This window comes from Prenolepis imparis, unplaced genomic scaffold (assembly GCF_030444845.1).
Source record: "Prenolepis imparis isolate NDT839.2.m4 unplaced genomic scaffold, iyPreImpa1.0 SCAF_11, whole genome shotgun sequence".
NCBI classification, from domain to species: Eukaryota; Metazoa; Arthropoda; class Insecta; order Hymenoptera; family Formicidae; genus Prenolepis; species Prenolepis imparis.
Window position 1 is genome coordinate 5274227 of NW_028141169.1, and position 13374 is coordinate 5287600.

General features: G+C 33.6%; 1 protein-coding gene across 11 annotated transcripts in view; it reads left to right on the top strand.

The window, feature by feature from the left end:
• Positions 1-13374, top strand: part of LOC145943039 (lachesin) — a 340250-nt gene that overhangs the window by 65792 nt on the left and 261084 nt on the right. The gene's annotated exons all lie outside the window — the stretch shown is intronic.

The following is a 13374-nucleotide window of genomic DNA, read 5'->3' on the forward strand; positions in this document are numbered from 1 at the left end:
TGCCCGCCATGCGGTCATTCATCTTCCTCCCAGCTGTGTTTCTGCCGCGGCATTCTCTTCGCTTCTTTACTTATTCGCGTGCAAATTTCGCGCCTTTTATTCGACGAAACGGCGCTTTTCGCTCTGCTCAGGCTACAATTTAACATACAGAGGGCTAAGTTGTATATAGCACTGTGCCTGGCGCAAAAAATTCGTAATTTTTCAAAATATTAATACATTTTACAAGAGAAATAGTCTAAAAATATTTGTTGTTTTATATTCACAGAGGTTTTGCAACAGCTTAAAAATCAGTATAAAAAAATTCTCGCACGTTTAATTCTCATTTATTACCAAGAAGATTAATTATGTTATTCAAGAGCATTTTTTCTCCTGTTATACATTGTAATATGAAATAATTTTCATTATTGTCTCATTGAGAGCTACGTGCGAAAATAATATATGAAATGATAGTGAGAATTATTTGTTTGCATAGTAGCTATATTATGGATATGCAATTGCGGCATATATGTGAAGGAAAAATGTTATTATATTATACGAGACATTAAGAAAGAGAAAGCGGAAAGATTTTTTGTTTTAATTTCCCAGAGTTAAAAAAATCACGACGGTTATTGTCGATTGCGGATGCTGGAAATGTCAGCGAGGTTGGGTGGGAAACCTCTTAATGCACGGGAGCATTAAGGCGTCTAATTTCGCCTTTCTGCTTTCCACGTTGAAATGCAATATCGCCACGGAAGGATTCTGCGCGCAAAGTATTTCCAACATTTCTCAACTATTTCCCAAACTAGACTGTTCGCTTCATCAATTGCGGTCTCGTTTGCGGACCATCAAGCAGCAATCTTATTTACACATATACGATAGAAAATTGCTTAATTTTTAAAAAATATTTATATCTTTTCAATTCTGATGTTTGAAGATGTGATTAAAATAATTTTTACAAGTATTTTTCTTTAACAATTTTACATATTAAGAATTTGGCAACTATAGTCACAAAGTGAACTTTATCTTGATTGCACTATTATTATTGTCTAATATTAAAATTTTGTATTACAATTTCACGATTTAACGATGGCTTCAAGATACATATATTCGAGGAATATTTTTACGATTTTTTAAACGACACCGCACTTGGTCATCGTTAACATTCGTCTTTTCGTGATAAATTGCGGGTGAATAATTGCGAAAGATTCGAAAGGGAAAGTGGAAACTGTTACATGTCAGATTTAGGTCAGGTATTCGTAATTATAACGAGGTGAACGGGAACACAATGTTTAATTGCAACATTCCATCCATCCTATTCCCCTATTTTCCTTTCCGCTTGCACTTATCCAGTTGCCGTCTTTTGCAGAGGACTCTCATCTCCCGAGAAGGGGACGAAAAAGCATTTGTCTCTGATTTGAAAGCATTACAGCGTCAACTCTGCGATTATTATCGTGCTGAAATTAGACACGGTTACAGTTTCCTATCTGTCACTAGCATTTCGGCTTGAACGAATTATGCTCGTTCCTTTTAGCAAAAGTGACGACGAGAGTTCCGATATTAATGAAAATGACTATGTTCACTTTCTACTTTTTAAAGAGTTATTTCCACAGACTTCTATATATTACATATCATATATAGATCGTATAAGACTTATATGATGAAATGTGATACAAGGGTAGTCATATCTAATTAGAGAGAATCCGATATGCCGTGTCTTTCTTGATAAGACGTGATAGATCTTAAAATAAAAATAAAAAAATATTGAAAATCAAGTTTACATATAAAATAAAATATGCTTAATTAAATATGGCTGTCCTTGCATCACTATTAGAGAGAGAGAATGTCGTTGTTAATCGATTTAATATAATATACAGAACTCAATAGTTACTCCAGTGAATTGTAAAAATAGTTGTCTTTAAGTCACACACATACATTCATTATTTTTCTCGATTTTATCGCAAAGCTCTCTAAAGACTTGAAGAAAATAAGCCCTTCCACCCTTGTTCGTAAAAATAATTTTCAACGTTAATAGTGTGCGGCGCACTTATCACGGATGTCGAAGGTGCGCCAGTTGGTATTGCCATGTGTACGCCGCGCAAATAAAGCAATTTTCTCCTAGAGGCATTTTCAGGAGGAGGATGCACTCGGCTCGCGAGCCATCCGATAACACTCTGGGATGGATCGGTTTTTTTGCTCCTCGAACAATTCTATCCTGGCTATTATCTAGCTTCTTTCGCTCACTCTCTCCGTCTCGTTTTCGTCGTTCCTTTTTTCGCTTCCTTGCGTCACCTCTGCCACGAGCCTGTCTCCACCTCGACCTCCACCCTCCCTCACGTCCATATTTCCGGACGGATCGCGTCGCGTAAAAACTATAATTGTATAAAAGATGTTTCCAGACTGGCGCATTGTTCTTCCATTCCCCGATTCCCCGTGGAATCGTGCCAAGAACAGGAATTTCCATAGATCTCGCCATTGATTCCCTCGTGGAATCTGTCCAGCCGCGCCGGCGATATTCAAAGATTTACTCGTCGCAATAACACGGGGAAATTATCCGCGAAAACATTTGTTAGCGAAATGAATTTTTAAAATCGAAATATCCACTTTATTAATGATGTATATGTAATTAAAAAAATTTGTGCAAGATTCAGCACATTATTATAGAATATATGCGACAAATTTGGAAAATATATTATTAAATCTTGACTGGATATATTCTAATATTAACTTCGGGGAATGTTTGTCAAAACGTACGAATTTTACGAGAAAAATATCAACAGAAAATTTCTTTACATTCTCTTCAAATACATTGCGAACAATTATGCATATTAAATTGGCATATAATTGCACGATTATCTTAGTAGAATTATTATCTCGCTTGTAAAATCTTGTCTGTCTGGAGAATATTTATTCAAATCTCGATAGAGGATGCGCGATCGTTGGCAAATTCTCAATTCATCTTATTGGATCGGATGAGAGACGGGTTACACCGGTCTTTTTCTACCGCAAAGGCATTTGCGTTTGACTGAACGGCATGGCTTCACAGGAAAAGCCGAGCTTAATGCCCCGTATTCGCGGCGACTTCTCTGGGACGATTAATGCAAAGTAGCTCATAGTGTCAGTTAGCATAACGCCGAAGGTAGGCGCCTGTATCGTGGCAGAGGGTCCACTAAGCCGGCTTACTGTCGAATGCCGAGGTACTATTACTTCGGTCGTTGGCGCTGGCGCGATGCTCGGGTAATTTGTAGCTTGTAACGACGGCCTTTGTGCCAATAATATCGTGCATGATTCTTTGATCGTGCTCGCTATATTGGCATACTGGCTGGCCGGCTGACCGATGCTGCAAAAGGGCTTTTTGCGCCAGCACATATTGTGAAAATGCACTGCGTACGTCATTATTCGGACGCATTTTATGATAAAGGGAATCCTCGCGCCGGATTTTAAATTTAAACACAGAGTATTGATTATGATTTTATTTAAATATAAAATATAAATTATTTTCTGCTTTGTAATATAATGCATTGTTATTTATAAAACGATGTATATAATAATATTCGTATTTACGTACATCATATTTGGTTAGCGAAATAAACATTAGTTAATCATGTTGAAAGAAATATAGGCATTGCACGCGGAAATTGAATAAATTGTTTTTATACAAGTAATAAGAAACACTTAAAGGTACAACCAAATAACTGTAATATATATAAAATGTTGGTTTAACAAACAGAGAGAAAGAGAGAGAGAGAGGGAGAGAGAGAGAAAGAATAAAATAGATAGCCTTCACATGACAGTTATTGAACTACCGGTCTAAAGAGCACTAGTTTAATAATACGGCATAATCAATCTTAATTTAGTACGTCATATAAAGAAAAAGATATTTGTAAACATACTATTTCTCGATCAACATTCGTTATTAATATAAATCACCGGTGCGTACTGTCTACAAAATTCGCATCTACTACAGCGTGAAATATGTTCGTGACGTCTCCGGAAATTGCATTAAATGGGTGAAGTCTCAAGGAAGTCGACGAGAACTTTTTAAGAAAAAAAAAGTCAACATTGGTGCTTTGGAACTTTCACGCGGTAATTTGAATAACAGTACAACAAATACTAATTTGGGCTGCTCGCACACGCGTGTGTGTGTGAAAAGCTACGTCTGCTGATAGTAGGAGTTTTAGTGCATGAAGGCGAAACCTTAGCGGGAGCGCCAAGAGTCTTAGATTAATCTAGGGGTGTTGCTGTTGTTGCTGTTACCCAAGTTTTCCTTTCGAACCAAGGCGAATGTTGGAAACTCTTTTAGGAAGAGCGAAGAGAGAAGGAGGGCGAGAAAGATAGAGTGTGAATGGCATACTCTCTTTGTTAGACTAATATCCACGACTAATAATCGCGCGAGTGCTATTAAAACTAGCCGATTAAATAAATATAAATTAACACCCAGCTGACATGTGCTAAATTTTTGATATATTATTTCGATAATATTGCCCGTCTTAGGAATGATTTAAAAATAGAGGGGCGCAATAAGATGCCTTGAAGATTGTGCGACTGGTTTTTTTTTTTTTTTTTATGGAATATCTTGTGGCGCGTTGAATATTTAAACGATAGTGAAATTGTATAAACTTGCATTTTTGGTTCTCGATAATTTATTAATTATATATGACAATTTTTTATCATAAATTATTATATTTTTAGCGTGCAAAATTAATACTACAAAATATTGATATCTCTGAAAAATAAATCAAGGAAAGTATTTGAAAATGCAGAAAATTATTTAAAGATAATAATTCTATTTATGTTCATTGAAATTGATCGGCTTCTTTGCGATTGTAAGGTGCTTGAGAACATCTGTTTGCCATTTTCGTAAATTGTTCCAATTAAAATAATGAATTTAAGACTGGAATTACGCGAAAAGTTTTCCCAACTGAGTAAAACCAGCAAACTTCGACAGAGTCATGAATTTGAGCATACAACACTATTCCTTTTATATACGAGACGGCTCATTATTTTCTTCCTCTGATATGCAAATTTTCTATTTCAAGAGCAGATGGCGCGTATAAGTTTATATATGTGTGTATAAATATAAAATTGTATATATACCACACACACACATACAGACACATATAAACACGCCATACAGCTAATTTTCTTGAACCGACATATTGTACAATAGTGTCCATTTAGGTCATATTCTATTATAAACTGCAATCCAACATGAGATCAACCGAATCTCGCAAAATCTCGTCCAAGTATATCGCAGTTATTCGAAGTGTCACCCCGTTTTAACACGAGTATTTTTTTTTAACTCGCGGTCGATTCGCCCCGCTCGCACATGAACATATATTTTCGAATTATCGACAGCCGGAGCCACGCGACAAATTGCGCCAGAGTACCCCCCTGCCGTTCGCCGACAAGTTTAATAGGTTGTGAAATCATTCTGAAAAATAGTATCGGTCCCGGCGGAACGGGATGATCTCCGACGTACTATGTACTTTTGCGGTACAGATGAATGATGTACAGATTTCTCGAACGCTCTGTCAAGTTTTTATATATGTGAAACGTGGAAATATATCTGTTCGTTCGAGAACGGACGACTTAAGATACAACTTTCGAGAATTTATATATGGCTAGGTTTCAACGAATGTCATATGTATAAAAAATATCTAACATATAACAAATCATTTGCTTTTGATCATTATCGAGAATATTTTAAACAAAAAAATGATAGTATTCAATAAAAGAGTGCACAAGCATTCATATGTGTAAAATTAAAAGAATAAAAAAGTAAAGTATATTTTTGTTATAATTTTTGTGGTTGATTTTTAATTGTATATATAATTTTTATAGAAATAAAACTGACCCAGAAAAGTGTTGAAATGATTAATTTTTTTTTATAAATTATACGCGCTTGTGAATATCTCGAATATTTATCGAATTCTCTAGTTATCTAGTATTTCGTGAATATAGATAGTACATATGAACTGATGTCTGCCAGAGGGGCAGACATCAGTTCATATGTACTATCTATATTCACGAAATACTAGATAACTAGAGAATTCAATAGAAACTAGATACGCAGAACGGATAATGGAAATCGAAAGACAAGCAACTGTTAGGGTATAGCAGCAACTGTTTGACGCGGTATGGAAATTTAGTGGCTCGTACCGAATTATTTGCTCATCTCGAACATATTAATACTTTTACATCGATGAATTGAATGTAATCTCGTGTCACACAGTGTGATCAAAACAATTCATATATTACAGCATCATAATTATCTACCGTCTGTGCTGTATTATTCTCCGACATTGGTTTAATTTTACATTTTTGTGTTATAAATATTCGATTTTGATATTAGATACTGTTTTGCTGCACTCTGCGTTTATTATGTATCTGGATATATATATTTCATGCTGCATATATTCATATTTATTTTGATGTGGATTGAGGATGTTCAAATTAAATTATCTATTGTCTATTCGCGCTTTTATTTAAAATTGTATTTTATTAATCATTTATTTGTTTTATAATAAAAAAAGCTTTTTTTTTTAATATTTCCTAGTATCAATAATAGAATTTCTATAGATATCAAGAGAGATATGTTGTTTTTGAATTTAAATATATAATTTGCGATTAAAATAAAGAGATGAAAATAATCTCTATTTTTTTTAACTGTGACACCTTCTCTTTATCGATGTATAGATTAAACAATTAATGTATCTATGTTTAGCTAAGAGATAATTTTCACGTGTGATATATTTACAAATAAATTTGTATTTTCGCAGTCTTATATTTTTATTAGTTTTATTTTTAATCTTATACAATCTTCGTTTATCGTAAATGATTTCCGTATAAAAGATTAACAGATTTTATTGTATACAACCTCTACTTTATGCAATTTGTCTTTCGTTAGTTAATCCACGCTAGTATCTTTATAACCAGTCTTCTGTCTCGTAAATTGAGACACCAAGGCGTATATATCGGTTATGCGTCATCCGCGAGTCCTGAATTAGAAACCGGACGGGAAAGAGAGAGAATTAATCGGTCCATAAATCCATTCCTCTGTCGGACATTCGTTTCGCTTACGCGATGGATTAACGATCCGCTATATCGAGAAGGCGTTAAAAAGCTCATCCGACGTAACTCGCGATCGCGAACTGAACGAAACGCGCGCTGTTACACAATATAACGATAACGATTTGACCTGGCTATTTATAGGTCAATTGCGGGATATTTTTGCGCCGCCGTGGTTACTTTTTCAGCTGTTATAACACGCGCTCCGGTATGTTATTCTGAAAATTGCACATTTCTTCCACAGAAAAGTGCCATTTTAAGATCAAATTGTGCTATGAACAGCCGAATATTTAGGCTACACGCTTCCAAGCATAAAATAGCAAAAAAACGAAAAGATATATTTATTAAACAGCGCGATTTTCGAAAGAAATTGTATTATACCTTCTCGATACGGCTAGATTTTGATACTTAAATATTGTTGCTGCCAATTTAACATCACAAATAATAAACGAATACGATTCGTTTCTCCAGTTTAAATTTTTATTAGCTTTAATGTGTGTGCGAAATTATAATTCTTCCCCAGGCACATCTCGGTTCAGTTCTGGCCTAATAGTATCCACGTTGAACGTAACAGATTCTAATGGTTATGCTCATGGTTATCGCCCTTGGTGAAAAACATAGTCAGAGAAAGAGAGAGAGAGAAGGGGAAGGGGGCAAAAAAGAGAGAGAAAGAAAAAGAATAGAGAGAGGGTCCGTGTCTAATTACTACGGTATATCTGACTCGTTAAGAATACTACTGCCTGCTACTTACACGATACGTCTATCCGGTTGCCATCTCGTTTTCCTTTTTGTTTTGTCTTCTTTTTTTTTTTAATTTGAGATCCATGACTAGTATTTAAATTTTAAGCGAGTAACAGTGCAGTCAAATAGAGCGCAATTTTGGAGAGGCTGTGCCGTGCGCGAAATAGCGTGCACGATGAAACTTTGTTGCGAGAGTTGAATTATCGCGTGAACTTGCTCCACGGCGGAGACTACGCCGTAACGATGGAGGAGACGTAACAACGTAATGGAATATTTAATCTCTTTTTGACTAAATTATTTAAATTCAGGGGGGGTAAATTTTTTTTTCTTGTTGACGCGTAGAGAATTATTTGCATAATACATTCGCGGTTAATTGGATCCGTTGAAAAATTTACCCTTTGTTTAACAAGATTGTTGCGCGGCTAACAAGCGTCGGTAATTTTACAAGCGATTGCCCGGTCTAACCGAGCATCGCGTGTATGAAATTTTGTTACAGGAGTTTCATTACCGGGCCATGCTCGCTACTCGAACGAATATCTAACTTCTTTATTATTCAAATTTCGGCCGCAACTTTTCTCGGCTAATGCATATTATTACATATAAAATTATTCTTTCGATTATAATTATTTGAAAATCTATAAGATAAAATAGCGAATAAGTAGTAATAATAAATATTTTGTTAAATTCTCTGGTAAATTTAAAACTGCAGAATTTTATAATTAAATACAAGTCATAAATAGATAGCAAAAAGTTACTTTTCACTTCATTTTCAATAATTTTTTTAAATCGAAATTTTAACTTTCTAGCGCTATTTTAATGTTAAAGATAAAAAATTCCGACTAAAAAAATGGCTTTGACTAAAATTTTGAAAGATTGAATTTAAATTTAGCAAGAAATCTATAATATTAATGTGTGATTTTAAATATAAACTAGATGAGTATTTATAAAGTCTCTATAACGATTCTGTCCAGTTGAGAAAATATATCGTTTTATTGTAAAAAATTACTATGCTTTTAACAGACAAAGATATTGTGCAAAGTCGTGCGTATGATTTCAACCGGATAGCGCATATTGCTTTTGTTATCGACCAACCGATGAATCTCAGATTACATATACGGAGAAATTAGATTTGTGTATAATTTTGTAAAGTTCACACCGCGATATATATCAGTACAGTTGTGAAACTTTGCCGCCGAGTGTTGTTTCACCACCTGTATACGGCCGACACCACGCCGGCCGGCTACGTGACTGAATGTTTAATATGCTTGGACGCACCGCCATTATCGCGCTGCGCTTTGAATATTTTATGGGGAACGTCATTCACATATACCGACTAAGCAAGGTGCGAGTGCGTGCACGGACTGACGTCTACCTATGTAACAACGAGAATAAGCGTTAATCCTTCATTTTGGCTTCATATGGGAGAGACTGGCTTAGATTACCGCTTAGATATGTTCGTTGTTAACAGCTTTTCTCCAGAACATATACGCACTGTATTTACGCTCGGTTGTATGGGATTATTCTCTTGATTTATTCTCTAACTATAGCTCTAACTATAACTCGTAATCAATATTGTGTATAAAATTATAAAATTGCTAGAAATTGCAGTATTATATTTCTAAATGTATAAAAAACAAGTTCATAGCTGTTTCATGATAATATGTAAAATTATCTTTATAATATATATTTTTTTATTTATTATAAAAGAAGTTTATATATTTACTACAATTTTATATATTAATTTTATATATTATTACTAATAATAATATATAATAATTACTTTATATATTATTACTCGTAATAATATATAAAGTTAAGAATATTTTCCAACTTGTTCATACAAAATCTAACGCTATTTATTGATTAAGGTAAATTGTTCTATTATAGCAACTACATTAATTAAATTTTAATTTAATTTAAATTTTATTTTAATTATAATAAATAATGATAAAATGTTTTAATTTGCTCGCTCGAGGCTTGAAAAACTGTATTACAACTTTGATTTGCAATGAGAATAATAAATACAATTCACGGAAATGCTATATAATAAGTGAATAAAGATCTGCCTATATCTAGGCAGACGACGATCTGATAAGAAAAAGATTTAACCCCAAAGTTAAAAAGTACTTCAGAACACGGACTGGAAAGGTAGACACTTCGCTATGGGTACACCGCCAAAAGAGGACAAAGTAATAAAGTTGATAGTAGCGATGGAGAAAAGGAAGGGGATGGCGAATGGCGAAGAAAAAGAAAGACGAAGTAATGAAATGGAAAAGTTTCACACTGCGCCTCGTAATGGTCGGTAAACGAATTAAAGAGCCAGGAATCTTCGTTGCCGTAGAAAGTAACTCGTAACGAGAGTATTTTTAGATTTCTCGAAGAGAACACCAAGGAAAGTGTATATACTAGCATCGATCTGTGTTTCGTGTAGATATCGATACCTCCTTTGGAAACATCTCAGCCCTTCATCGTTCACAAAGTTTTCTTTTTGTTCACATTGAAATGCTGAACTTGTTTGTTGCCGCTGAATACTAATGTGTGCATTTCCGTTTCTATGTAAAATCGATTTTGTTTTTATGTCTTATTTTTCTTCAAAGTAACGTGTTGTTTTACATTTTTACAATTGATTCTTTAACGCGATAAATGTTAAAAGAAAAGTTGGAGGAAAGAGATTGAAATAGTTGATCTTAAGAGAGCTAAATGTATTTGCATTAAGCTCAATGTTTTTACTTTCTGACTTATCGGTTAGGCATATCTCTATTAAAGTTTGCACCGTTCTTGGAGTAAAAATTTAAAAGTATTAAGGAGATTCCCCTTTTTGATAAAAATGCAAAATAAAATTCTTTAATAAATTTTTTGCATGAAAATGCAAAATTCAACATGAAAACATAAATAGATAGTTATGAATTTTTAAGAATATATTTAAGCGCGTGCGAATATTTCGAACTTAAACGAAGCTTTTTCGAGCCCTGACTTTTAACAAGTTTCTCTATCGTGGAGTATTTAAAAAGTTATTTGCATTTTTTAGTATAAAACGCAAGGACGATTGCCAGAAATTTTTAATCGTGTATACGCATGTGCGAACAACAATTTCGGGCTAAACTTTCCTGGTTTTGACTGTTGACGTATTATTTTTTTTTTATATCGTGAGGGATCTTACGAGTATTTTTTTGTAGTATACGCATTTTTTAAGTACAAAACATATAGACCACTATCAACAATTTTAAGCTATATACACGCACACATGAGCAAGAATTTGGATATTTTTTATCTTTTTTAGAAAACTAATTCATCGATAAAAATATTAACATGTTGGCTGTTTTCTTAAAGTTTATTCTCTGAATTTCGTTGACTAATTTACCACAATGTGTGCATGTATATGTGTGTGCGTGTGTGTAAATATACACATACGAATATAAAATGAGTAAATCTATTATCTCAACATTAAGATAAAAGGTAACGTAACACATTCACCAGTACGATGCGCAACAGCGGAGTTGATCTGTAAAATACAAATATATCCGAGTTATATAAAGTGGTGTCCAAGATAATTAATATTTAAAAAAATAATTAATTTTTTTAAAAATGTTTTCTTCAAATGCATATTTAATAATAAAGTTAGATATTTTTCAAATAATATTTTTTTTAGATTTTTAAAAATTTTTTATGAAATATGATAAAAGCTTAACTTTTATTTAAATGATCTAAATAATTATAAATCCTAGATTTTATTTTGAAATATTTTATTAAATAACTTAGGTACTTTAAAATTTAATTTAGAATATTTGTGATATGTATTATATTATACAGTATAAAACGGATTAATACTGTGAAAATAAATGAGCAATTAATTTAGCAAAAAGAAAAATGAATAAATTATCAAGTGCTTACCTCACGGTTGCTCCGCCGTCGCCTGATGTCTCCCCGGGCGTGTCTCTTCTCTCTTGTTCATCTTTTTGCTGTTCCTTTGGATGGTACTCACACGGCACTCATTTGCGGAGTCACGGTTAATTATGATCGCGCACTAATCAATATAATATAATATAACGATCGCGTAGCACTTTGTACGGCACTTTCGATGTTAATCGCATGCGACGTGCACTTTATTACGATGCAGTGAGAGAACGGTTAAACTATGATTGCATTAAACGAGGATTTACTTGAAAATTTCAAGATCAAATTCATGCACAAGTCGTCACAGTTACGCTACATCTGTTAACAAATAATACATGCTCTTGTTTCAAGATTATTATTATTAATTTGTATTATAAGTGTGAATATAGAACATACATATACGTAATATACGATATACATAAATATACGAATTAAAGATAAATATCCGCAAATAATACAGCATCCGAAAATATCGTCGCTTTGCTGATTGCTCTCTCGCGCGATAGATTTCAATATATGTGAAACGTGTTTTAACAAATCAATGATGTATAAACGCTGAATTTTTATTACGTGATTAATAAATATGAAAATACGTGATTAAAAACGATTGTAATTATAATTATACGCGTTGTCACAATTTATAATCGATTTGTTTTATAGTCACGATGGTTTGTTAATGATTGAAAATAATATTGGCAACTTTATTCTAATTACGTGAAAATCAAGTTAAAGGCTATTTAAAATGTGACATATATAAAGTATAGAATTCGAAAATACAGAATCAAGATTCATTATAAATTGTACAATATTCAATCGCGCAAAATACATTACGTTTAATGTTACGAGTCATAGGAGGAGATATTTAATCGCGCTAATTGATGATTTCGAATTATTCGTAAAGAAAAATCGCGTTTGATGTTTCCTAGTCACGATCGTATTCGAGAGATAATACGATATACGAAGCCTCGCATTATTATCTTCCCGTTCGAGTTTCGCAACGCAAATGACAAGGCCATGGCAGGTAAACATGGCATATATACACAACATTGCCAAACTCGCATACCAGTGCCAGCTCTCATTCTTGCTTCCCCTCTCTCTCTTTTTACTACGAAATATTTTATATACTACGAAATAAATGATCGCGGAATATTTTGTTCCTTCTTTTTCAAACCAACTCTTAATGAATTTTAATCACGACTTCTCATTAGTATCGATCCGACGATTCGAATTATTATTTCGCATTCTCAACTTGAAAAATGACAGGATAATTTAGTACTTGTATCAGTGAAAAATTTAAAGCGCGATGCAAGATACATATACATATATTTAGATTTGAGCATTATTACAGAAACAATGATCGTCTGTAAAAATCGCAATAAAAAATGTTAACGAAAGTTTATAATTCCTATCTCCTGCCATTTCAATTCTCAATTAAAATATCGCGTGAAGCCATGGTATAGTGACATTTATTGATTTGAAATTGAAGAAATAAAATATTTTACAGTACATTAAATATTTTGTAGAGTGGGGAATGTGTGGTGTGGAGTGGTGGGGCAATGACTGACACACTGGTATTCGGCTTTAACAATGTATACGTAGCGCGTGTTGTGACCTGCGACCTTGTTATTCACGTCGCGACACTCGAACGGGAAGGTAGTGTGGCGTGTGACATTCTCTGTATGTTGTATTATC